Raw genomic sequence first — 27,904 nt, 5'->3', positions numbered from 1 at the left:
TATGAGAAGTAGGCAAATTCATAGAAACAAAAAATTACCAGGGGCTGGGGGACGGGAGGAAAGGGAGTTGTTTAGTGGGTATAGAGTTTCACATTTGCAAGATGAAAAAGTTCTGGAGAGGAGTTCCCATTGTGGCTCAGCGGAAACGAATCTGACTAGTACCCATGAGGATGCGGGTTCGATCCCTGGCCTCGCTCAGTAGGTTAAGGATCTGGCACTGGCATGAGCTGTGGTGTAGGTTGCAGATGCAGCTTGGATGGCACATTCCTGTGGCTGTGGTGTAGGCGGAGGCTGGCAGCTGTAGCGCCTATTTGACCCCTAGCCTGGGAATTTCCACGTGCCACAGGTGCGACCCTAATAAGCAAAAAACAAAAAAGAAAATGCAAACCAACATCACACTTAACACCCACTAGAATGGCTATAAAAAAAAAAAAGACAATAATAAGTGGTAGCAAGGATGTGGAGAAATCAGAATGTTCATACACTGCTGGTAAGAATGGAAAATGGCCCAACCACTTTGGAAAAACAGTTTGGCAGTTTCTCAAAAGGTTAAAGGTATAGTTACCATATGACCCATCCATTCCACTCCTAGAGAAAAGATAACCAGAGAAATGAAAACTTTTGCCTATGGAAACTTTTATAGGAATGTCCAGAGCAGCATTATTCTTAATAGGCAGAAATTGTAAACAACCCAAATGCCCATCAGGTGGCAAATGGATAGATAAAATGTGATATATCCATACCATGGAATATTATTTGAGAGTAAAAGGGATGAGAGTACTGATACATGCTGCAACATAGAGGAACTTTGAAAATAGTGTTCCAAGTGAAAGAAACCAGTGGAAACGACTATGTTTTGTGTAATTCCATTTATGTCAAATGTCCAGACTAGGCACATTCATAAACACAGATCATTGTTTTTCTAGAGTTGAGGGGTGGGTGTGGAGATGGGTGGAGGTACAGGCTTTCTTTTTGGGGTGAGGAATATATTTTAAAGTTGATTTTGTTGATGGCATAATTGTGAATAAACTAAAACCCATGGAATTGTACAATTAAATGGGTGAATTGTATAATATATAACTACATCTCAGTGCTATTTTTCTTTTTTAAAGGTACAAAGAAGTCAGACTTCAGGGAGACCAACTCAGATATTTGTTTAGCATTTAAAAGGAATATCAAGTTTTTAAAAGAAAGGTAAGAGGCCCAAGAAATTACCTATTCATGGTAGGAAACAGTAACTTTTTCTCAAGTTAACATATCTACAAAGATTGTGACCCTATTTCAGACATTACCATTTCTAAAAGGGATAAGACGGAGTTCCTGTAGTGGCTCAGCAGTTACCAAACCCGACTAGTATCCATGAGGGCTTGGGTTTGATCCCAGGCCTCACTCAGTGGGTTAAGGATCCCTCGTTGCTGTGAGCTGTGGTGTGGGTCGCAGATGTGGCTCGGATCTGGCATTGCTGTGGCTGTGGCTGTGGCCAGAAGCTACAGCTCCAATGGGTGCCCTAGCCTGGGAACCTCCACGTACCATGGGTGCGGCCCTAAAAAGACAAAATAAATAAATGAATGATAGAAAAATTAAAGAGATAATACCGTTTTTTAAAAAAATTAAGGAATCCACACTTGTACAGGAATTACTTAGTTTTTAAGTTTTAAGTTTTCCTTCGAGACTGCAACTAGATAGGGTGACCTCATCATTGTTGCTTCATCTCAGGATACAAAGTGCTTTTTCTTCCTGATTCTGGCATTTCATAATGGAAGTAGGGCAAAGTGGCAGTGGGGCTTCCATCCTGGGAAAAATAAGACATTACTAGGGACATGCTTGGTATATTTCTGTACAAAGCAGAATTAGCTCGTATTTTAGTTACACTAGTGCTTTTTGTTGTCATTGTTAATGTGTACTCTAAAATAATTTTGAATTCAGACTGTGAAGATTTTAAGTATATGTAACAGAAGGAGTTCCCATTGTGGCTCAGTGGGTTAAGGCCCTGGCATTGTCTCTGTAGGATGAGGGTTCGATCCCTGGCCTTGCTCAGTGGGTTAAGGGTCTGGTGTTGCCATAAGCTGCAGTTTAGGTCACAGATATGGCTTGGATCCAGTGTTATGGCTGTGGCCTAGGCTGCCACTGTAGCTCTGATTCAACCCCTGGCCCTGAAATTTCCATATGCTGCAGGTGCAGCTCTAAAAGGAAAAAAATATATGTATAAAAGTAGAAACAATAGTATAATTAATATCCATATACCCATCATTCTTTATTAGGACTTTGGCATATATCTTTTTTCTTTCTTTTTCTTGTTTTCTTTGATGAAGAATTTATAAAGTAGATCCTAGGTGCATGTATTTCATTCTCTCAGTATGCATCTCCAAAAACAAAATTACTTAATTACAGTGCCACATTGCATTAAATAATCATATCTCTTCAGTTGTATCCAAAATATCTTTTTATAGTTGGTTCGTTTGGATTAGAGTCTGAACAAGATTCAGATATTACTTTTAGTTTTGTGTCTCTTAAATTTCTCTTGGAGTTCCCGTCGTGGTGCAGTGGTTAACGAATCCGACTAGGAACCATGAGGTCGCGGGTTCGGTCCCTGCCCTTGCTCAGTGGGTTAACGATCCAGCGTTGCCGTGAGCCGTGGTGTAGGTTGCAGACGCGGCTCGGATCCTGCGTTGCTGTGGCTCTGGCGTAGGCTGGTGGCTACAGCTCCGATTAGACCCTTAGCCTGGGAACCTTCATATGCCACGGGAGCGGCCCAAGAAATGGCAAAAAAAAAAAAAAAAAAAAAAAAAATTTCTCTTAATCTTCTCATGCCATTGACTTATTGTTGAGACAGTTGTCCTATGAAATGTCCCAATTCTGGATGGGGCAGACATTATTGTGGTGTCATTTAACTTGTTCTTCTAAGCCCCACACATCCATTAAATGGAATTTAGCTCTAGAGCCTGCTTTCTGAAATAGCGATATTGGAAGTTACCCGTTGTTACTTTTCCTTCCTGATCTTGTCTTTCTTTTCCACATTTTTCATCCATTTTTATGTTAGTGTAACCCTTTTTTAACCTTGAAGGTATTTTATTGATCATTTTTCTCTGCAACAAAAATATGAACTCATTTGGCAGATTGCTGGACATACTCCTTCTCTCTGGTATTAAAACGCCTGGACTAGGACCACTTTTCATGTGAACTCAGCTTGAAGCCCCACCATTCAGGTAGAATGCATTTGAACACCAAGCCCATGTGAAGGAATGCCTATGGTTACAGATTTTCATGGGAGGGTTTTTTTCTTCCCAAAAGCCAAACCAAAGGAGATTTCTTTTTAATCCATCCTTTCATTTGAGCTTTGCATTTGGAGGGTTCTGACTTCATGCAGAATTCAAATTCCAGTTCCCTGTGACATATGGTGGCATATGGACGTTCCCAGGCTAGGAGTCAAATCAGAGCTACAGCTGCCGGCCTGCACCACAGCCACAACAATGTGGGATCTGAGCTATATCTGTGACCTACAACACAGCTTACAGCAACACCGAATCCCTGACCCACTGAGTGAGGCCAGGGATGGAACCCGTATCCTCATGGATACTATTCGGATTTGTTTCCTAGTGTTAAATCCAGACCCCTTGTTACTGAGAGAGCATCAGTATAAACATGCTCTTTTTCCTTAGTTTTTAGTCCCCTCTTTATTTGTGCTCTTTGAGTGGTACGCTTATACTCTTGCAAGGTTTGTTCTGAATGTGCAAATGTGTTAGATTTGATACAGCATATCTAGGTATTAAGACGCCCACACATTTTCACATTATCTAGTCTGTAATACTGCTAGAGAAATTCCCACACTTTTAGCTCCCTCCAGCTTGAGAATATTGTCCCCCTGGAATTCTTCTTCCATGGCAGATAAAATTCCCTGCTGTTCCCAATTTTTTGGAATAGTTCCTCTACCTCTTTGCTTTAACTGTAACTTGGCTTTACAGCCAGTTTGAAATTGCTTTTTTTTTTCACAGTCCAGAATGTAAGTTATCCTTTCAGCATCTTTATTTTCTCAGAGTCATGCAATAACTATCCTTTAAAATATAGGCTACGTTGCTTTATACCCTTTCTGTATAACCTCCTTTATTTACTTAGAGCCTTAACATGTGGGAACTTTCAGTATTTCTGTAGATAACCTAGCCAACACCTATCAAGGCTTCCTGCCTATCTTGAACTTGAGCAGCTATAAATCCTATACCATTGTGACCACTCACTCTCAGAGTCCCATTGTTCTTTATCATGATCTTGAACTAGACTGTTTTAGGACTCTTAAACCCCGATGTATAATTAACTAACTCACCATAACCTGTTCACCCTCCAGCGCTCTCACAAGTTTACATCTAGGTATTATTCAACCATCTTCTCTCTGCACTTTGCTCAAGTGGCCATTAATTTCCCTGCATTCTTACTCTTCTGCTTTTTTTTCCCCCAACATATACCCTGTGGTGCAGTATTCACCCATGTTCTTGCCAGCCTCTTGAACTTCTCAGCTTCCTTGTCTTTGTATAGCATCAGCTGTGGAAAGTCTCTACTTGGGATTAATCTAACCCTGAACTTCCTCCATAAAATAAAAATGAGGTCAATTGGTGCTATTGATACATGGTCTCCAACCTCCCTTTGAAAATCCTTTTCCCAGGCCAGTGCTGCCTTAGAAGCCTTGAGTTGAAGATGGCAGAGCCACATGATGGAAGGAGCCCAAGTGCTTGCATTACTGCTTAGAAAAGAGCTACTTAATTAAACGTTTTGGGCTTTGTTTGTGAGAGAAGGAACCTTCAATCGTGTTTGCGCTATCAAACATTTGAGAATTTGTATGTTACAGGAGCTGCCATTGCCCTAACCAATGCAATGAGATACCATTTTGAGAGTTTAATTTTCATCAGTAGTAAGAGAAAATTATATTAAGAAATAGTAATGTAAAATTTAATCCCTTTGTTTTAAAATACACCATCGATGATACAAGTAAAAATAGCACAGGCAGAGTTCCCGCTGTGGTGCAGTGGAAATGAATCTGACTAGTATCCATATGGTTTGATCCCTGGCCTCACTCAGTGGCTTGGGGATTGGGTGTTGCCATGAGCTGTGGTGTAGGTTGCAGACATGGCTGGGATCCTACGTTGCTGTGGTTGTGGCATAGGACAGAAACTGCAGCTGTGATTTGACCCCTAACCTAGGAACTTCCATATGCTGCCAGTGTGGCCCTAAAAAGCAAAAAAAAAAAGAAAAAAAAAAAAAATTACACAGGCTTTGGAGTCATTTCTCCACAAAAGATATGCAGTGGCCAGTAAGCTCATGAAAAGATGTTTGACATCATTGATGGCTAAGGAAATGCACAAGTCAGATCCACAGTGAGATATCGCTTCACACCCACTAGGATTGCTATCATAAAAATACAAATAAAAAAATAACAAGTGTTGGCAAGGCTGTGGAGAATTAGGAACTCTCTTATGCTGCCAGTGGGACCCTAAAATGGTATAGCTGCTGTGGAAAACAATTTGTTGATTCCTCAAAAAGATAAAAATAGAATTATTAGCAACTCTACTTCTAGGTTTATATCCAAAATAATTGAAAACAGTAGTCCATACAAAAAACATGTTCATGAATGTTCTTGGCAGCACTGTTTGTAATGCCGAAAGATGGAAACAGTGTCCATCATGGGATGAAGAGAGAAACAAAATTATGATGTATACCTAAAATGGGATATTATTTAGCCATAAAAATGAGTATTGATACTGCTACAACTTGGATGAAACTTAAAAATATTATGCTAAGGAGTTCCCATCATGGCTCAGTGGCTAATGAATCTACTAGGAACCATGAGGTTGTGGGTTTGATCCCTGGCCTCACTCAGTGGGTTAAGGATCCCAGTGTAGCCGTGAGCTTTGGTGTAGGTCGCACACGCGGCTCGGATCCTTTGTTGCTGTGGCTGTGACATAGGCCAGCAGCTATAGCTCCGATTCCACCCCTAGCCTGGGAACTTCCATATGCCATGGGTGCAGCCCTAGAAAAGACAGAAGGACATAATATATATATATATAATAACATAATATATATAATATATACATAATATATATATATTATGTTAAGTTAAAAAAAAGTCAGATACAAAAGGTCATCTCTAGTATGATTATTCCTGTATGGAATATCCAGAATGGGCAAATCCATAGCGACAGACTAGAGGCAGTCAGAGGATGGGGTTGGGGGTCAGGGAGATGGAATAGGGGGTCAGGGAGATGGGGTAGGGGGTCGGGGAGATGGGGTATTCTTTCTGAAACTAAAGAGAGGTGGTTACACAACATCATGAATATGCTAAATGCCACTGAATTATACAGTTTAGAATGGTTATTTAATATTATGGTCGTTTCACCTTGGAAACAACCACCGTGTGGCTAAGCAGTGGGATCCTGCAGTATAGCACAGGGAACTGTATCTAGTTACTTGTGATGGAACATGATGGAGGATAATGTGAGCAAAAGAATGTGTATATATATATATATTATATGTGTGTGTATGTGTATGAAAATTGACAGAACACTGTCAACCAACTATAATGGAAAAAATAAAAGTAATTAAAAAAAAAAAAAGTTAAGCCACCTGTAACCCTCATGCCCAGAGATGACCGCTATTACCGTTTTACTGGGCTGAATTTCCTTCCAGACTTCTTTTTTTTATGTGGGATTATACTAAGCATTCTGATTTGTAAGATATGTTATTTCATTTACTAGATCACCTATCTTCAATATTTAAAAAATATCACCCAGTGGTGATAAGTGGAAATTGTATCTTGACTGTATCAGTGTTAATATCCTGGTTGTGAAGTTTTATTCTGTGTCTGCAAAGTATTGTCTTTGGGGGTGGGAGCACTTGGGTGAAGGATATACTAGATGCTTCCTTATGTCTCACCACTGCCTGTGAATATACAATTATCTAAAAAAATTAATTATAAAAATATCACCCTGGGCAGAATCAACTTCATTAGAAACTTATATCAGGAAACAACACTTTCCCATACTTTAAAATGTAGTGTTTTGAATAGGGAATGTCATCACAAAGTTCAGAAAATTTTAAGTAAAAAGAGTCATGCGATAGAAGACCTCCTTTCACCCTTCTTTCTCATTTCCCCATCCCTACCTGTGGTAATTTCTATGGGAGGGGGTCACTGTTTTTAGTATCCTGTGTATCCTTCCATGATTTCCTCAGACAAGCAAGTTGGGATACAGATTTATATTTCCCCTCAATATGAAAGATAGCGGGAAATCTCACGTTTCTACTTTTCTTTTTTCCTTGATGATGTATGTCTTGGGGAGTTGGTGGTGTCCTCCAAGTGCAAAAGCTATAGACCTAAGATTCATCTTCCACACCTTTTTCTCCTGCATTTTTCCATATCCAGTCTTCCCAAATGTCCCTTGGATGTGGCCCCTTATATCTCCACTGCTCACTCTACTAGATACCTCAGGCTACCGCAACATCCTAACTAGTATGTTGCTGCCAAAGTTTTATTTTTTAACTTGAAATTTGATTTTGTCAGTTGCTTAAACCCTTCAATAACTTTCCATTGCTTTTAAAATTGAACACAGGATTTCCTGTTGTGGCTCAGCAGGTTAAGAACCTGACACAGTGTCTGCGAGGATGCGGGATCAATCCCTGGCCTCACTCAGTGGGTTAAGGATCCAGCATTGCTGTGAGCTGTGGTGTAGGTCAAAGATATGGCCTGGATCTGGTGTCGCTGTGGCTGTGGTGTAGGCTGGCAGCTGCAGCACCAATTTGACCCTTAGCCCGGGAACTTCCATGTGCTGTGGGTGCAGCCATACAAAAATAAATAAATAAATAAATAAAATTGAACGCAATTCCTAGCATGGCCTTCGAGGTCCCACATGGTCAGATCCAGCCCAGCCTGCTTTACTCCATTCTTACCTTGCACCATGCACCTGCTCGCTCTCAGGACTTTCCTACTGCAGGATCATGCTTCCTTCTGCCATGGGCCTTTTGCTCCCATTTTTCCTCCTGTCTGCATCGCTAACTTCTTTTTATTCTTTGAAGCACAACTCATAGAAGTCATCTGCTGGCCCTCTGCTTTGATCACCTTTTCTTCATGGATCTCATCTCCTTTTGTTATTATGTATTCCTTTGGGTGGTCCTAACATTTGATTGATGTCTTGTCTCCCCCACTAGGCTGTAAGTAATCAGAGTCTAGGAACTGCGAGTTTTTTCTTATCACTGTCACACAGCAGATAAATTTTGAACAAGCGGATGACTGCTGGTGGCATAACAGTGCACAGTCCTCTGCACTACCCTTACCCCCGACCAGCCCCTTGGAGGCGCAGCCCTGTCTCTTGCTTCCTGAAGATGCTGTGGAGGAAGAAGCATCCATCAGCCAAGAGTTCATGCTCTGGAGATGGGGGAATCTGGGCCCATTTTGGTACTGCCATTTACCAGCTGGGGATTCTTGAGCAAGTGCCTTTATCTCTCAGAACTTGTTTCCTAGTCTCTAAAAGAGGGTACCAGTTACCTCATAAGGCTGTTTTTTTAGTCACACTCAATACATTTAATATATGTTTTTTTAAAAGAATAATCTATTACACTGTTCATTTGCAAAGTTTCTAATTGTCCCCCCAGTGACTCTTTTGAACCTAGGTTCCAATCAGAGTTGACCCATTGTATTTAGATGTCCTGTCTCTTGTCTCCTTGAATTTAAAACAGTTCACCTGACTTTTAAAACCTTTTGTCTTTCACAGTACTGACACTTTTGAAGTATCTAGGTCCATTGTCTGGTAGAATGTCCGATATTTGACATTTGACTGCTGCCTCATGTTTAGATTCAGGTGCAATATTTTTGGCAAGGGGACATCGATGAAGATTGTACTTCCCACACACTCCACCAGGAGGCAGACCATAGCAGTTTGTTCCATAATTGGTGATGCTAAATTCATTTGGTCACTTGGTTGAGGTGGCATTACCTAAGGGAGCTGTAATGAGGAATTAGATGAAGTGGTTTGTACTCAAGTGTTCTGTCAGTAAACCTTCATCACCCTTCAACCTTCACACTGGGGCAGATGCACAGCATTCTTCACTACACTTTCCTGCCACAGGTGCCTCTTGGTGGGCCTGGTAGTTATCACTAACTTGAGAATACTTTTTAAAAATATAGGGAGTTCCCGTCGTGGCGCAGTGGTTAATGAATCCGACTAGGAACCATGAGGTTGCGGGTTCGGTCCCTGCCCTTGCTCAGTGGGTTAACGATCCGGCGTTGCCGTGAGCTGTGGTGTAGGTTGCAGACGCGGCTCGGATCCCGCGTTGCTGTGGCTCTGGCATAGGCCAGTGGCTATAGCTCCGATTGGACCCCTAGCCTGGGAACCTCCATATGCCGCGGGAGCGGCCCAAGAAATCTCAAAAAAAGACAAAAAAAAAAAAAAATAATAAAAATATATTTTATCTGGAGTACCTGTTGTGGCTCAGCAGTAATGAACCCAACTAGTATCCATGAGGACACGGGTTGGATCCCTGTCCTCGCTCAGTGGGTTAAGGATCCAGCATCGCCGCGAGCTGTGGTATAGCTGTGAGCTATGGTGTTGGTCGCAGACACTGCTCTGCTCAGATGCCCGGTTGCTGTGGTTGTGGGAAGTCCCCAGGCTGTACCTCCGATTCAACCCCTGGCCTGGGAACTTCCATATGCTGTGGGTGCGGCCCTAAAAAAGACCAAAAAAAAAATGTATTTTAACATGAAACTTTCATACATATACAAAAATAGAGTAGTTTAATGAATCACTATTTTTTTTTTCTGGCTGCCTTACCTGGGCCAGGGATCAGATCCAAGCCACAACTGCAGCAGTACACTGTGCTCGGCTGGGGCCAGAACCTGCATCCTGGTGCTGCAGAGATGCCACCGATCCATTGCGCCACAGCAGGAACTCCAGATTGTCACAATATTGCCAGGAAGCTTTGCCAAAAGTTTTATCATTTGAGCCTCTCTGTTCTTTGCCTAACACACAGGTCCCTGAATTCTACAGGAGACATTTGGGAAGACTTTCCACTTATGAATTCTTGTTCCACTAGTCCAGCTTGACAGCTAAGTGCTAAGGAAAAATGCACTTTGTTGGAGATAGTGGGCGCTGGTTCTGCACGTCCAAAAGTGCTGTGGTGCTTTTAAAACTGCGCATAGATCCCCTGGGGTGGGGTCACGTGAAATTACAAATTTTTACTCCATAACTCTGGAATGGAGTTGAAATCCTGCATTTCCAAACAGGCTTCTAGGTAATGCCAGCGATGCTGACATGAGAAAGTACTTTGAGTAGGGAAGTGTTCTTAGAAGGTGAAATCTTGGATACAGACGATAAAAAGGAAACAAGATAAGCAATGCCTGAAGTTCCCTCCAGCACTTAAATTCTTCAAGTCTTTGTTTCTGATCTCTAGCAATTGCAGAAATAACTAAGCACAATGATTCTACCCCTACTTTTGGGAAAAAGAAAAGCGGGCTTGGAGTTCCTGCTGTAGTAAAGCAGGTTGAGGATCTGACATTGTCTCTGCATCAGCCTGAGTTTGATCCCTGGCCCAGCACAGAGCCTTAAGGATCCAGTGTTGCCATGGCCGTAGTGTAAGCTGTCAGCTGCGGCTTGGGTTCAATCCCTTGGCCCAGCAATTTCCATATGCCGCAAGTGTGGCAAAAAAAAAAAAAAAAAAAAAAAAAAGAGGAGAAAAGCAAGCTTGAATTAAAGACTTGAAACCCCTGCAAAAAATTGTAGTGAATTTGTTCCAATTTCTGCTATACAGTCAACAATCCTAGTGTCTAGTTTGAGGCAATGGAAGCCCTGTCCAGGATGTCACACAGACTTTTCCTTACCTTTTAAAATATTTGTTTCTGTAGGCAGGCAGATGTATAGTTAAAAAGCACAGATGAATCAGTCTATGGAGGTGTGGCCCAAGAATTTTTTATTTTAATTAAGCACCCAGGTGATGGAGACTAGGCATGTAGTTGTGAGAAATGGGAGGAGTGGTTGGAAAGTTTCAAATGATTTGCTCATGATTTCATCTTAGATTATCAGGTTGGTGTGGAATTTGGTCAGTCACCACCACCTATTAACCATCTGCTATGTGGGCAAACAAGACAGAAACCTCCCAGTGGTGGGGGAGACGGAAAATAAACATACAAACAAATAACTAAGACAATTTCAGGTACCAAGACGTGTTCTAAAGAATTGAGACAGACCTTGCTTTTCCTTGTTGTGTTTAACAGCTTTAGTAGACAGAATCATATGTAATTCACCCATTTAAAGTGTACAGTTCAATGGTTCTGAATATATTCAGAGTTGTGCAACCTTGTTTAAGACTTCACCTTTTTTAAATTTCCTTTCTCCTTTCCTTTCCTCTTTCCCCTTTCAATCCATCTGTCCTTCCCTTGAACCTTCATTAGCGTTAGGTGATCCACAGGGCTTACACAGCTCTCAGAAGAACCCTTTCAACTGCTACCTAAATAAGACTGCATCCACAGTCATGAGAGAGAGGGGCGGGATTACCCTAACACAGCTCACCCTTTTAAACTGCAAAGTTGGGCAGCAGTTACAGGGAAAGAAAAATGCAGCTTGGAACAATCCTATAGCCATATACCCCTGTCTTCTGCTTGCCCTGTAAAAATTTCTGTCCTGCTTCAGCTCCAAGAGTTAGCTAATTTTGAGATGCTACCTGACACACGTTAGCTGAATGTCATATACTTTATTTTTTGTTCCTCGATGGAGGATAAAAGACAATTTTAAGGTGGAGGGACTGCTTTAGTTGGGATGATCAGGCAAAATCCTCCTTTGAGGAGGATTCTTTTGAATTAAGAATTAATAATAAGAAGGCCAACTTGAGATCATTGGGGGTGGAGTATTCTAAATAGGAACCACACATTGGCAAAGAAGAGAATATGGGTGCAGGTGAGTGGATGAGAGAAGAGCCACGGGGAATTGGGAATCCCTGGAAGTTTCTGTTGTGTTTAACAGCTTTAGTAGACACAATCATATGTAATTCACCCATTTAAAGTGTACAGTTCAATGGTTTTGAATATATTCAGAGTTGTGCAACCGTTACCAATTTTCAAACATTTCATCACCCAGAAGAAATCTCATACCCATTAATACTCATTTTCTACCTCCACGTCCCATTCTCACCCTAAGCCCTAGGCAACCACTAATCTATTTTCTGTCTGTAGGAGTATGCCTATCCTGGCCATTTCATGTAAATGGAATAATGCAACATACTGTCTTTTGTAGCTGCCTTTTTTCACTTAGCATAATGTTTGCAAGGTTAATCCACGTGGTAGCATGCATCAGTACTTCATTTCTTTTCATGCAGGGTAATGTTACACAGTAGAAATATACTATTTGTGTTTACCCATTTATCAGTGTTTTGTTTTGTTTTGTTTTTCTGTCTTTTTAGAGCTGTACCCACAGCATATGGAAGTTCCCAAGCTAGGGGTCCAATCAGAGCTGCAGCTGCCAGCCCATGCCATAGCCACACCATGCCAGATCCGAGCCATGTCTGCCACCTACACCACAGCTCACGGCAATGCCAGGTCCTTAACCCACTGAGCAAGGCCAGGGTTCGAACCTGCATCCTCATGGATGCTAGTCCGATCCGATTCTGCTGGGTCACGATGGGAACTCCCCCATCTGAGGTAATTTTTGTGTCTGGTGTGAGGTAGAGCGCCAGCTTCATTCTTTCACATGTGGGTATCTAGTTGTCCAAGCACCATTTGAAAAAAAAACTATTCTGTCCTCATTGAGTGGTCTTGGCACCCTTGTCAAAGATTATTTGACCATTTAAACTTGGGTTTATTAGAGGGCTATTATATTGATCTTTTTGTCTGTCTTTTTTTTTTTTTTTTTTTTTTTTTGTCTTTTTAGGGCCATATCGAAGCATATGGAAATTCCCAGGCTAGGGGTCTAATCGGAGCTGCAGTTGCCAGCCTACACCATGGCCACAGCAGTGCAGGGTCCAAGTCATGTCTGCTACCCACACCATAGCTCATGGTAGTGCCGGATCCCTAACCCACTGAGCGAGGCCAGGGATCAAACTTGCATCCTCACAGATACTAGTTGGGTGTATTACCACGGAGCCACGATGGGAACTCCTTTTTGTCTGTCTTTATACCAGTACCACATTGTCTTTTTGTTGTTGTTGCTGAGTAATTTTTTTTGTCAAAATATAGTCAAGATACAGTGTTGTGCCAGCTTCTGCTACAAGTAGAGTGACTCAGTTTTATATACATATACCTGGAGATTGGATATGGTCTTCCGTGCTGTACAGTAAGATCAGTGCTTATCCATTTCTAAATGTAATAGTTTACATCTACTAACGCCAAACTCCCAGTCCATCTTCCTCCCTCCCTCCTCCCCCTTGTCAACCATGTCTGTTGTCTATGTCCAGGAGTCTCTTTCTGTTTTGTAGGAAGGTTCATTTGTGCCATATTTTAGATTCCACATTTAGGTAATGTCATATGGTATTTGTTTTTCTCTTTCTGATTTACTTCACTTAGTATGATAATCTCTAGTTATATCCGTGTTGCTATAAATGCCATTATTTCATTCTTTTTTATAGCTGAGTAGTATTTCATTATGTATACATGTGCCATATCTTCTTAATCCACTCATCTGTAGATGGTCATTTAGGTTATTTACATGTCTTGGCTCTTGTGAATGGTGCTGCTCTGAACATAGGAGTGAATTATCTTTTTATTTTTATTTATTTATTTATTTATTTTTTTGTCTTTTTTGTTGTTGTTGTTGTTGCTATTTCTTGGGCTGCTCCCGCGGCATATGGAGGTTCCCAGGCTAGGGGTCCAATTGGAGCTGCAGCCACCAGCCTACGCCAGAGCCACAGCAACGCGGGATCTGAGCTGCGTCTGCAACCTACACCACAGCTCACGGCAACGCCGGATCGTTAACCCACTGAGCAAGGGCAGGGACCGAACCCGCAACCTCATGGTTCCTAGTCGGATTCGTTAACCACTGCACCACGACGGGAACTCCTATCTTTTTAAATTATAGTTTGTCTGTATATATGCCCAGGAGCGAAATTGCCAGATCATATGGTAATCCTATTTTTAGTTTTCTGAAGAACTTCTATGTTGTTTTCCATTGTGGTTGTACCAATTTACATTCTCACCAACAGTGTAGGAAGGTTCCCTTTTCTCCACCCCCTCTCCAGCATTTGTTATTTGTAGGCTTATTAATGGTGGCCATTCTGACCAGTTTGAGATAAGACCTCTTTGTAGTTTTGATTTGCATTTCTGTAATAATTAGAAATGTTTCATGTGCTTACTGGCCATATGACTTCTTTGGAGAAATATGTGTTTAGTTCTTCTGCCTATTTTTCAGCTGGATTTTTGGGGTTTTTTTTTGTTGTTGTTATATGAGTTGCCTATATATTTTGGAGACTAAGCCCTTGTCAGTTGCATCATTTGCACATACTTTCTCCTGTTCTGTGGGTTGTCTTTTTTTTTTTTTTTTTTTCCTCTGTCTTTTAGGGCCTCACCCTCAGCATGTGAAGGTTCCCAGGTTAGGGGATGAATCGGAGCTGTGGCTGCTGGCCTGTGCCACAGCTATAGCAACGCCAGATGGGATCCATGTCTGCGACCTACACCACGGTTCACGGCAACATGGGATCCTTAATCCACAGAGTGAGGCCATGGATCAAACCTGAGTCCTTGTGGTTTCGTGGTTACTAGTCAGATTGTTTCCACTGAGCTACAATGGGAACTCCTGTCTTTTTTTTTTTTTTGTCTTTGCTGTGCAGAGCTTTTAAGTTTAATTAGGTCCCGTTTGTTTAATTTTTTTTTATTGCTATTGCCTTAGGAGACTGACTTAATAAAACATTTATATGATTTATGTCAGAGAATGTTTTGCCTTTGTTTTCTTCTAGTTTTATTGTGTCAAGTTTTATTGTGTTTAAGTCTTTAAGCCATTTTGAGTTTATTTTTGTTCATAAAATAAAACACAGGGTGTGTTCTGGTTTTACTGGTTTACATGCAGCTGTCCAGTTCTGCCAGCACCACTTGCTGAAGAGACTGTCTTTTTCCCATTTTATGGTGCCTCCATTTTCAAATACTAATTGGCCATAGATGTCTGTGTTTTTTTCTGGGCAGTCTCTTCCCTCCCGCTGATCCGTGTCTATTTTTGTACCTGTACCACACTGTCTTGATTACTGTAGCTTTGTAATAATTGTCTGAAGTCTGGGAGAGTTATGTCTCCTACTTTGTTCCGCCCGACTCAGGATTGCTTTGGCAATCCTGGGTTTTTATAGTTCCATATAAATTTTTGAATTATTTGTTCTAGTTCTTTGAAAAATGTCATAGGCTATTTGACAGGGATCACATTAACTCTGTAGACTGCTCTGGGTAATACAGCCATTTTAGCAACATTAATTCTTCTTTCCAAGAGCATGGGATATCTTTCTGTTTCTTTGAATTATCTTTAATTTCCTTGATTAATGTTTTATAGTCCTCAGCATATATTCCTTCACCTCCTTGGTCAGGTTTATTACTAGGTATTTTATTTTTTTTGGTGCAATTTTAAAAGGTATTTTTTTTTTACATTCCTTTTCTGATATTTCATTGTTAGTATACAGAAATGCAACCAATTTCTGAATGTTAATCTTGTATCCTCATACTTTTCTGAACTCATCAGTATCAAGTAGTTTTTGGGTGGAGTCCTTAGGGTTTTCTATATATAGTATCATGTCATCTGCACATAGTGACAATTTTTTTTAGCCACACCTGCAACATGGGATGTTCCTGGGCCAGGAGTCAAACCCATACCACAGCTATGACCTGTACCACAGCTTTGGAATGCCAGATCTTTACCTTGCTGTACCAGGAAAGAACTTCCTGCACATAGTGACAGTTTTACCTCTTCCCTTCCAATTTGGATACCTTTTATTTCTTTTTCTTGTTTGATTGATGCAGTACCAGGCTGTCTTAACTTCTGTAGCTTTGTAGTAAACTTTGTTTTTTCTCCACAAGATTTCAGCATTGGCTTGTCGATTTCTGCAAAAAAAGCCACCTGGGATTTTGATAGGGATTTCACTGAATCTGTAGATCAGGTTTTTGAGTATTATTATCCTTTTAACAGTATTAAGTCTTCTAATATATGAACATGGGATACTTTTCCATTTATTTAGATCTTATTTCTTTCAACAGTGTGCAGGTGTTAAACTTCTTTTGTTTAATGCATTAAGTACTTTATCTTTAATGCTACTGAAATGAAATTGTTTTTAAATTTCATTTTTGGATTTTTGCTAGTGTGTAGAAATAGAATTGGTGTTTGTTTATTCATCTTTTATCCTGCAACCCAGCTAATATTTTTTTTTAGTGGATTCCTTAGGATTTTCTATATATAAGGTCATGCTATCTGTAAATAGAGATCATTTTACTTCTTCCTTTTCAATCTGGATACCTTTTCCCTCTTGCACAATTGCCCTGGATAGAATTTCAAATATGTTTTTAAAAATTTTAATGATATTTATTTTTTTCCATTATAGCTGGTTTACAGTGTTCAAATACATTTTTGAATGAAAGGGTGAGAATGGACATTCTTATCTTGCTCTTTCAGGGGAAATTTTCATTGCTTCACTATTATCATGTTAGCTGTAGGTTTTTCATAGGTGCTCTTTTTTTTTCACTTTAAGGAAGTTCCTGTGTATTCTTAGTTTATTGGGTATTTTTAATCACGAAAGGTTTTTGGATTTTTGTCAAGTACGTTTTTTTCTTTGCACCTATTGAAATGATCAAAAGATTTTCGTCCTTTGTTCTATTAAATGGTACATTGAATTAATTGATTTTCGAATGTAAAAATCAACCTAGGATAATTCCCACTTGGTCATGGTTTATAATTCTTTTTATATGCTTCATTCAATTGACTAGTATTTGTTGAGAATTTTGCATCTATATTCATAAGAGATATTGGTATGTAGGTTTTTTTGGTAACATGTATTTCTGATTTTTGCATCAGAGTGATACAGGCCTCATAGAACCAGTTCGATAAGTGTTTCCTCCTCTCCTATATTTTGGAAGAAATTCTTTAAATGTTTTGTGAAAGTCACCAGTAAAGCCTTCTGGGCTTGGGATTTTCTTAGGGGAAAGTTTTAAATTACTAATTCAATCTCTTTACTTGTTATAGGCCTTTCCAGACTTTCTAATTTCTAACTCAGTTAATTTTGGTAATGTGTGTCTCCAAGGACTTTGTCCATTTTGTTTGTCGTATAACTTGTTGGCATATGGTTGTCCATAGTATTCTCTTACAATTCTTTTTATTCCCTATAAGGTCAGTAGTAATGTTCCCTTTTTCATTCCTGAATTTTAGTCTTCTCTCTTCTTGGTCAGTCTAGATTAAAGTTTGTCAGCTTTGTTGATCTTTTCAAGGAATGAAACGGTTTTTTTGTTTTCTTCCATTCTCTATTTTCTTAATTTCTACTCAATTTTGATTGTTTTCTACTTTCTGCTTGCTGTGGGTTTTATTTTTTTTTGTTTTTTCCCGTTTATTAAGGTGGACATTTATTGATTTGAGTTTTTTTTTTAAGTTGGCATTTATAGATAAAAATTTCCCTCCAAGCATTGTATTACCTCTATCCCATAAGTTTTGGTATTTTGTGTCTTCATTCTTATTTTTTATTTAAAATTTTTTTTCTGTTTCCTTATTGATATTCCCTGTTGGATGAGATGTTGTCAGCATACCTTGCTGACAACAGGAACTCCAGAAAGGCTCTTCTTTTTTTTTTTTTTTTTTTTGTCTTTTGTCTTTTTTTGTTGTTGTTGTTGTTGTCGTTGCTATTTCTTGGGCCGCTCCCGCGGCATATGGAGGTTCCCAGGCTAGGGGTCGAATCGCAGCTGTAGCCACCAGCCTACGCCAGAGCCACAGCAACGCGGGATCCGAGCCGCGTCTGCAACCTACACCACAGCTCACGGCAACGCCGGATCGTTAACCCACTGAGCAGGGGCAGGGACCGAACCCGCAACCTCATGGTTCCTAGTCGGATTCGTTAACCACTGCACCATGACGGGAACTCCCAGAAAGGCTCTTCTTAACTGTCTCTTTGGCTCTTTAACTCTTTTAAACTTCTAACTGGTCTACCACTCTATGGTTGCTGTTAGTTTCAGGGAGCTAAGAGCCTCCTCTTAACTGTTTACCCACCAAAATCCTTATTGTTTTTGACACCACCCTTAGGCATCAACTTCCTCTCTTTGTCAAAGTATGTCCCCTTAGGGAGGGCTACTGAGCAATCTGCTCTCATGGCCTCCCCCACCCCCAACAGAGTCTCGGTGCTACTGCATCAGAGCCGGGCGGGTCCTGTGGTCCTCTTCTTTTGAAGTGACACACCTGCATTGTTCCACAAGTGGGACATTAGATGTCGATGGCAGCCCCTAGTCTTTTCAGCTTGTGCTCCTGGCATGGAACCTATGAGTGATCTAGGGTAGGGGCAGTTGGGACACCCAATATGTTCAGCTTTCTGTGCCCAAGTAAAGCTTCCACCCTGAGTGGGAACTGGGATTTGGGAGGGAGTCCCAGTATCGACCCTTACCTGAAAAAGGCATGATGTGCTGGCCACCTGCCCTGCCCTGGGTGAAACCATAGTCCTAGACTAGGAGCTAAGGCGAAAGGGAGCTGACCTCCCTGCTTGGAGTAGCACTTCTGTCACATTGAGCTGAGAGGGGGTAGGACCAGATAGTGGCTCAAATGCCAGAGACTCCTACTGTTCCTATCGAGATTTACTAAACTTTCTTGAATGAATGTTTCTACATTTTCTGTATAGTATTAGGACAATATCCAGAGATTTTATTTATTTTTTTACTTTTAAAAGATTTTTATTAGAGTATAGTTGATTTACAATGTTGTACCAATTTCTGCTCTACAGCAAAGTGACTCAGTTATACATACATATATATATATATATATATATATATATATATATATATTCTTTTAAAATGTATATTTAAAAAAAATTTTTGGTCTATCCCAGGAGAATCCAGAGATTTTTGAACAGTTCTTTTTAAAATAAATTTCACCAGTTAAATCTTTGTTTCAACGGGGACATGTCAAATGAGCTTATTATATAGCTGTTTGAGAAGTGTGGTCACCTTAGAGGGATTTCCCCATCACTTTAGTATGAAAAACTGTAAACAGCAAAGTTGGAAGAACTTCACAGTAAATAGCCATATTCTCCTTATCAGGAGTCTACCATTAATGTTTTTTGGTAGTTGTATCATATATCTGTCCATTTGTCTGTCATTCACTCTGATGTATTTTTCAATGTAATGCAAAGTAAGTTGCAGACATCAGTAACTTCCTGTAAATTCTCCAGCATGTGTATCTTTAGGTAGAATTCAATATTTGTTTACAATTTTTTTTTCTTTTAAGGTAAAATTTACATACAATGAGGTACATAAATCTTAAGTGTACAGTCGTTGAGTTTTGACACATTCATGCAACTGTGCCATCCATGCTCCCATCAGGATGTGAATCATTTCCATCCCGCAACAAAGTTCTCCCGTATCTCTTCCCAGTCAGTCACTATTCCCCCCACCCCTGCCCCCTCAGAGGCAACCATTGTTATGATTTTCCCCCACCCACCCACCGTGTATTAGTTTTTTTCCTGGTCTGGAACTGTATGTATTAAGAAATTATTTCCTATGAACTCTGTCACCTGAAACTTCTTGCACTTAACCTAATGCTTTTGAGAGGGATCATGTTGCAGGTACCAGTAGTTTATTCTTTTTATTACCAAATAGTATTGCATGATATGAATTTACCAGCTTATTTTTCCAGTCTCTTGTTTACAGTCATGGAGGTTATAATTTACTGGAGGGCTCTGGGCAGAGAATTGACATCTAATTAATCCTTTAGGTTGGTCATTCTAGTTGGTAAATGGGAGGTGAACTGTGAGGGTGGGGCTGTGAGACTTGTTAGGATAGTCTTATAGTTAAGGTAAGATTTGAGGTTGGTTTGGATGCACATTGTGGCAGTGCATGTGGTGAGAGGTGGTCTGGTTCAGGGAATATTTTAGAAGTCTAGCTAAAGGCTGTGAGGATGAATAGGATATGGAAGGTGAAAGAAAAGAAAGACTCAAAGATGACTCTGTTCCCAAAAGTGGTTCCTTAAACCGTACTTTGCCATTATGAGGGTGGACAGGCAATAAAAAACAAACCAGAAACTTTTTCTTGGAGATTTGGCTGAAAACTGGTTGGAAGGCTATCACTAAGTAAGTATTTGCCAGTGCTTCCAGGTGGTATTCGGTTAGTTCATATGCTTCACCCTAACAGCACATGCCACTCTTCAGACAACCAGGGTGACTTACAGCTTCTCTAGCCATGATAATTCACTATTAGAACTACAAGTCAACTTAATTTTTGAATCTGTCTATCCACCCTCCCATCTCCCACCCCACTTGACCTAGCACTTCAGAGCTATTGGCTTTAAGATTCAACTTCCCTCACTTCTCTCAGACAGGAAACTCTTAAATGTTAGTTATTGCTCATCTGAATCTTTAAATATGTCCCTGTGTTTCTCAGAATAGAAGGTTCTGTGATCCACCTTTTAAAAAGTGTTACAGGAGTTCCCGTCGTGGCGCAGTGGTAAACGAATCCGACTAGGAACCATGAGGTTGCGGGTTCGGTCCCTGCCCCTGCTCAGTGGGTTAACGATCCGGCGTTGCCGTGAGCTGTGGTGTAGGTTGCAGACGCGGCTCGGATCCCGCGTTGCTGTGGCTCTGGCGTAGGCCGGTGGCTACAGCTGCGATTCGACCCCTAACCTGGGAACCTCCATATGCCGCGGGAGCGGCCCAAGAAATAGCAACAACAACAACAACAACAACAAAAAAGACAAAAGACAAAAAAAAATAAAAAATAAAAAAATAAATAAATAAAAAGTGTTACATAGGAGTTCCCGTCGTGGCGCAGCAGAAACGAATCCAACTAGGAATGATGGGGTTGCGGGTTCAATCCCTGGCTTCCCTCAGCGGGTTAAGAATCTGGCTACTGTGAGCTGTGGTGTAGGTCTCAGATGTGGCTCGGATCTAGTGTTGCTGTGGCTGTGGTATAGGCAGCAGCTGTAGCTCCAATTAGACCCCTAGCCTGGGAATCTCCATATGCCAAAGGTGTGGCTCTAAAAAGCAAAAAAAAAAAAAAAAAAAGTGTACGTAAAGAATGATCCCTTTGCATATAATGCAGCTGAGGTCAAGATTTCATTCATTGGAGTTCCCCTTCATGGCTCAGTGTTTAACGAACCCGACTAGTATCCATGAGGACACGGGTTTGATCCCTGCCCTCGCTCAGCGGGACAAGGATCCGGTGTTGCTATAAGCTGTGGTGTAGGCCAGATGGGCTCATATCTTGGGTTGTTGTGGTTGTGGTGTAGGCCAGTACCTGTAGCTCCGATTCGACCCCTAGCCTGGGAACTTCCATATACCAAGGGTGTGGCCCCCCCGCAAAAAAAAAAAGATTTCATCCTTTAAGTAAATATTTATTGAGTGCCTACTAGATGCCAGGAACTGTGCTAGGCATTGTTAATACCAGTGAGTAAGATAGACTCTGCCCTCAAAGAACTCAAAGACCACATAAATTGGGTAGTTTTATTACAGTGTGATAAATGCTAACACAAAGAAAGCCTGTAAAAGTGGCACTCAGCAGAGGCTTAAGGATCAAGCCAGGAAAAACTTCCAGGATATATTTTAGTAGAAAACTGAGGAAGCAAAAAAAAAAAAAAAAAAAAAAAAAAAAAAAAAAAAAAGAGCCAGAGAGATAGAAGGTAGGACAGAACAGAGTATTCCAGGTGGGAGAAGCAGTGTGATTTGAGATCCAGACGTATCTGGGATACTTTGGTAGAACTTTAGATTTGAGATGTGGGAAATAGAGTCTACTAAGAGGGAGTTATAAGAGAGGGGTGCAGGGTCTAGATCATGGAAGGCTTTCTTTTTTTTTTAAATTTTAAGTGAGAATTGCAGTGATTTTTAATTTTTATTTTTTAATTTATTTATATTTTGTTTATTTATTTATTTATTTTGCTTTTTAGGGCTGGCACCTGCAGCATATGGAGGTTCCCAGGCTAAGGGTCAAATTGGAGCCACAGCTGCCAGCCTACGCCACAGCCACAGCAATGCAAGCCGCATCTGCGACCTACACCACAGCTCACGCCAATGCCAGATCCTTGACCCATTGAGCGAGGCCAGGGATCGAACCTGCAACCTCATGGTTCCTAGTTGGATTCTTTTCCGCCGCACCACAATGGGAACTCTGGGCTTTCTAAACTGTATTAAAAAATCTAGACTTTCTGAATTTTTAATTCAGATTGCATATTGGATGGATGTGGGCAGCATGGAGGCAGGAAGACCAATCACTGGTTTAGGAAAGAGATGCTAGTGGCATGAACACAGCAGGGCCAAGAAGCTCGGGGTTGGGGGTGGGGAGGAGAAGTACGTGAACCTAAGAGAAGTGGATGAGGTAACATTGATTGGTAGAAGAATTCAAGGGCCATGTCCAGGTTTTTGAAAACAGGTGGGAAAGGAGAGAGGAAGATGTTTGGCATGCTTGAAGGTTGAGGAAAGGAGACTCATGAACATTTGGAGATGTCGAGTCTGAGCTGTTCTTTGAAATGTTAAATGGATGGTTGGACTTAGTAGAGATCTAGAGCTCAGAGACGTCTTGGCCGGAGATAGACATTTGCGGGTACCTACGCATATGCAGGCATGGATGAGATAGTCTAGGGAGAAGGCATACAGTGAAAAAATAAGAGGATCTATGCTGAGTCTTAAGGTTACTCCAACATTTAACAGCTAGATGACCAAGAATAAAAAACTTCTCTGGAGTTCCCGTCGTGGCGCAGTGGTTAACGAATCCGACTAGGAACCATGAGGTTGCGGGTTTGGTCCCTGCCCTCGCTCAGTGGGTTAACGATCCGGCGTTGCCGTGAGCTGTGGTGTAGGTTGCAGACTCGGCTTGGATCCCGCGTTGCTGTGGCTCTGGTGTAGGCTGGTGGCTGCAGCTCCGATTAGACCCCTAGCCTGGGAACCTCCATATGCCGCAGGAGCGGCCCAAGAAATGGCAAAAAGACAAAAAAAACAAACAAACAAACAAAAAAAAAACTTCTCTACGAAAAACTGAGAAGTGCCCAGAGTAATAGGAGGAAAACCAGGATACAGTATTTCAAGAAGGAGGAAATGGTCAATCAAGTCAGATGTTGCTCAGAAGGTTAAGGTGAAATGAGAATCAGGAAGGTGTCCATTGCAGTGAGTGAGCGACCTGGAGTTTAAGTTTTGTTGTTAGAGCTGTTTGGAGAAGGGGGTGAAGTCCAGATTGAAGGGAGTTGAGGAGGAAGTAGGAGGTGAAAAAAATAAAGCCAAGGGATATATATAGGCAACTCTTTTTTTTTTTTGTCTTTTTTGTCTTTTTGCCTTTTCTAGGGCTGCTCCCTTGGCATATGGAGGTTCCCAGGCTAGGGGTCTAGCCGGCCTAACACCACAGCAACGCAGGATCCGAGCCACCTGCGACCTACACCACAGCTCACGGCAACGCCAGATCCTTAACCCAGTGAGCAAGGGCAGGGATCGAACCTGCAACCTCGTGGTTCCTAGTCAGATTTGTTAACCACTGCGCCACGACAGGAACTCCTATAGGCAACTCTTTAGAGCAGTTTGGCTGGAAGGTGTGGAGAGAAAGGCTAGTAATTGGATAAGGATATGGGAATGAGGAGAGTTTTTTCAAGAAAGGAGAAAATTAAGTTTAAAAAGCCAAAGAGAAGGATTCACTTGAAGAGAAGTTGATTTCAGAAGAGACAGTGAATATAAAAATGTATAGTTCTTGGAGCTCCTGCTAAGATGCAGCGGGATTGGTGTGTCTTGGGAGTGCTGGGACGCAGGTTCAATCCCTTGGCTGGCACAGTGGACTAAGGATCCGGCATTGCAGTTTTGGCTTAGGTCTCCACTGTGGCTCAGATCTGATCCCTGGCCCTGGAACTCCATATGCCTTGGGATGACCAAAAATGAAAAAAAAAAAAAAAAATTAAAGTTTTTGAAAAGTTGAGAGGGGATAGAATCCAGAGCTCTGGTGGTCTTGACAGGAGCTAGACCAACATGTGTATCGAAACACAATATAAGAAGGAAGACAGATGCTAAGGGGGATTGGATGTTTGCACAGAGTAGTTGAGAAGTCCATGTGTGATGCTCTTCTTTTCTCTGGGAAGCAGTGGAAGGTGTGTGGTCAGAAGATGGTTGGGGAAAGTGAGGAGGAAAGAGTTGCAGGTGAGTGCTGCCGTGATCGTAAACTAAGCTGCCCTCACGGGATTTTCTCCGACACTTGCCTGCTTGGGCTTGGGAGAAGTCAAGGAGAAACCTGTTTGGGGACTGTCCAGGGTTCTGATTACTGAAGACAATTCTGCATTTCTCCAACTGGTCTTTCTCAAAACAGTCCCCTGACAGATGTTAATAGGTATATTGAGGATAAAAAACTTGCTTGGTCAAAGAAGTTTGGGAGAACTGTTATATATTCTAATCCCTTCTTAATATGCACATAAACGTATTTGAAGTTCTGAGTCTTACATTTGAAAACCCAGTTAAATTTAGTATCATCGCTTTTTCAACTTTATTTGCATCTAGAATGTTGTGTGTGTGTGTGTGTATGTATATGTGTGTTGCATCCGCTGAGTTCTCATAGTTTGGTTTGTGATGGATCAGATAATCATTCACCTTACCACTACATAAAAGGACAGAGAAGCCTTTATTTCTTTTCATTCAATATGTTTAAATTATCTACAATTAGGCATTTATATCCACATCGATATAAGGCAGAGCAATAGCTAACTTTTTCTGAAACACACCTCATTCTTTACGAGCCTATTTCATGTATCTATTCCATTTGTTACCAACCCTTGTCATAAACTTAAAAAACAAACAAACTGTAAAGTAGCTTCCTCCTTGTTCTCCCAGGACCACAAGAAGCAGATGTGAAAGCCAGCAGGGAAAGCGGGACCATCCCAAATAGTTAGGATTAGTGCTGGCAGGAAGGGCAGCAGTCAGAGTTACTTGTGTTATTATTTTATGGTGAATAATAATCAATGCTTTTATGATCTTTACAGCTTACTGCTGTCATGTGTTATTTTACATAATCACATTCAGCGATTGTTGAGCACGGTCCAACTCTTATCACTGATGAGAGTAAGGAACATGGTTTTGGGGATATGACAAATGGAAAGACCTGTTGAGAAAAAAAGAGGAGCCGGAGGGTAAAGGAGCTTAAAAATATTAGGGACAGTGGTCTAAAGCATGCATACTCAGTGGAGGTGGGAACCGCCAAGGAGTTAAGACAGCAGTTCTTGCTTTCTTGGGTAGTCAAAAAACCCCAAACCAAAAAACAGTAGCTGTTACAGAGGTTTGTGACCCACCAAAGGGCCACTGTACAAAAACAGACATGCAGTAACTCTGTGGCATTAGCATTTCATGATGGGGGCCATTAGGGAAAAAGTATCTAAAAAGGCTTGTTGAGGGTAGGAGGGTGATAATTTTAAAAAGGTTGAGGAATTATGGTTTAAATCCTGTGGTACCTGTGGACCTTTATGACATTTGAAAATGATTCTTCTGTTCCCCCAGATGTTAGACACCTCATTTCTCTAGCATAGTATTTGCTTCTGGCTTCATTTGTCTGCCCATCTTCCCCGAGGCCTTAAATGACCATGTCTTGCCCCCTTAAACTCCTCAAGCTACAGCTAACTGAATTAGGCTGGACATAAGCGAAAACCAGTTAAGGCAGAGATTGGCCAGGGAGTGACCCTTTTGTCCGGGAAGCCTGGCTACACTCACTTCCTCCCAACGGGTCATAGCAAAGTCACCCAGGCAGCCCGATCCTGGAGCCCACGTGCTTTTGAGCACATAACCTCTGTAACATCAGTACTTCTTTCTCCTCCACAACACTCAGCGGAGTACAAGCACGTAACAGGTTCTCACCTGACGCATTGATTATGTCCTTACTGACACTGGCATTTACTAGGGCCCTTTGTCCCAGACCTCTCCTTCTCAAGGGTCTCTCCTCAAATATCCCTTTCTCAGCAAAAGATAGTCCTTATTACTCTCTTTAAACAGCACCTTCTTCACTTCCCAGCCCCTTGCCCAGATTTGTTCTTCCGCATTGTACTTATCATCATCTGACATGTATATACTGTTTGTTCCTGCGTGCCCCGACAGACTAAGGAGGGGCTTTGCCTGCTGCGTTTGCTGCTGTATCCACAGCACCTAGAACAGTCCTTGGCATAGAGTAGATGCCATTATGTGTGTGGAATGAATGAAGACCTCCTTTAACTGAATGCTGTATTCAGTCTCCTTGCTCTGGTTATTTGTCTTCATTTTTCCCCTCAGGACTGCATTTTAAAAATAATCTTTGTCTCAGTGACCAGGAACGTGTATGCAGAAAAGGGGGAGTTCCCGTCGTGGCTCAGTGGTTAATGAATCTGACTAGGAACCATGAAGTTGCGGGTTCAATCCCTGGCCTTGCTCAGTGGGTTAAGGATCTGGCGTTGCCGTGAGTTGTGGTGTAGGTCGCAGACGCGGCTCGGATCCTGCGTTGCTGGGGCTCTGGCGTAGGCTGGTGTCTACAGCTCCAATTAGACCCCTAGCCTGGGAGCCTCCATATGCCACACGTGCGGCCCTGGAAAAGGCAAAAATACAAAAAAAAAGGGGAGGGGGCAATAACTCTTAGTTGGAATGCCAGGGTACTGGGGATCCAGAGCGGATGCCTGCCAGAGCTTTATTGTTACCTGGCCTGTGTCACTCACATATGTTTATTTTTAATTTTGCTCTGCTAGGCTGTGAAAGTAATTCAAGAGAGTCATAATAATATGCATAGTCAGAGAACTTAATTTATATTTAGCTTGGGTCTAAAACACATAGTAAATTAGAAACTATTTTTTAAAGAAATATGTTGTAGACAGTTCAGTAACTTCAGTGGTAGATTTTTGCACAGAAATAATCAGAAGTTGAGTCTACCGTATCTTCTCTCCCTGTAACTACTATTCCTAAGCTAAAAAGAATATAGTTTTAATTAAAATTTATTCAAAACTTAGCAGTTGCTCTCATTTTGTAGAAAATGAAGCCACGAAATAACACAGTTAAATTACAGGCAAAGCCCTTTTGTTTCACAACTAGCCCTTTCTTGTCTGTTAAAAAAGATTTTAAGTTTTTGGGTTCCCCTCTTTCTTAGGGCACTTGCCCAGTATGGCTCTTTGTAAAAACATCAATTGCTCTCCTGCAATTGGGCATTTCAGGTTATTATGTTTTCTTAGACCTGGAAGAGCTTATTCCCCAAACCTGATTACTAGCCCTGAGGAATTTAGATCAGATTCATCCCTCATCCATGTTCAAACCCATCCTTAGACCCCATGCAGCTCAGGAGGCTTAGGAGGCAAACAAATGGCTTCCTGTGGCTAGGCTTGGGGGCTGGAACAGATGTCTCCAAGGCAGAAAGGATATTTAGTAGAACACAGTCCTCTGTATGCAGCTCCCCAAATTCCCCGAGTCCCATAATTGTGTGTATTGCCTCTCTCATCGCTGAATTCCAGTCGCCTGAACCTTCAATAGGAGATGTTCTTTGCTCTCTAAATCTCACTCAACACCAGGTCAGAGTTTAAGAGGTTAAATAGCATGATTTTAATACTACACAGTCTTCTGTTAGAGAAGGATGCCATTATAGTATTGTTATATAGTCTCTAAACTTTTTTTGGTGGGGGTGCAGTTTGAGGTTAAAGATAAGATGCTCCACACAGAGAGAAATAAATTTAGACCAGAGCTGTGCAATAGAACTTCGTCAGTGACGGAAATGACCTATATCTGTGCTGTCTGGTACAGTAGCCACTAGCCTCACATGGCTGTTGAGCACTTGAAACAT

The 27,904-nt window shown here is 41.3% G+C and overlaps 1 long non-coding RNA gene across 7 annotated transcripts in view; it reads left to right on the top strand.

Annotated features, from left to right (window-relative positions):
- Positions 1-27,904, top strand: part of LOC146402219 (uncharacterized) — a 98,097-nt gene that overhangs the window by 3,367 nt on the left and 66,826 nt on the right. For all 7 annotated transcript variants that reach the window (XR_014805545.1, XR_014805543.1, XR_014805544.1 and 4 more), the window contains exon 2: positions 1,113-1,194. This is a non-coding gene — a long non-coding RNA (uncharacterized LOC146402219). The remainder of the gene's footprint in view (positions 1-1,112; positions 1,195-27,904) is intronic.

This window comes from Sus scrofa, chromosome 6 (genome assembly GCF_054392235.1).
Source record: "Sus scrofa isolate SSC_HxYL_T2T_F1_AM1 chromosome 6, Sscrofa_HxYL_maternal_Yorkshire_Landrace_v2.0, whole genome shotgun sequence".
NCBI classification, from domain to species: domain Eukaryota; kingdom Metazoa; phylum Chordata; class Mammalia; order Artiodactyla; family Suidae; genus Sus; species Sus scrofa.
The sequence above is the reverse complement of the archived record's forward strand: the minus strand, read 5'-3'. Positions and strand labels throughout refer to the sequence as shown.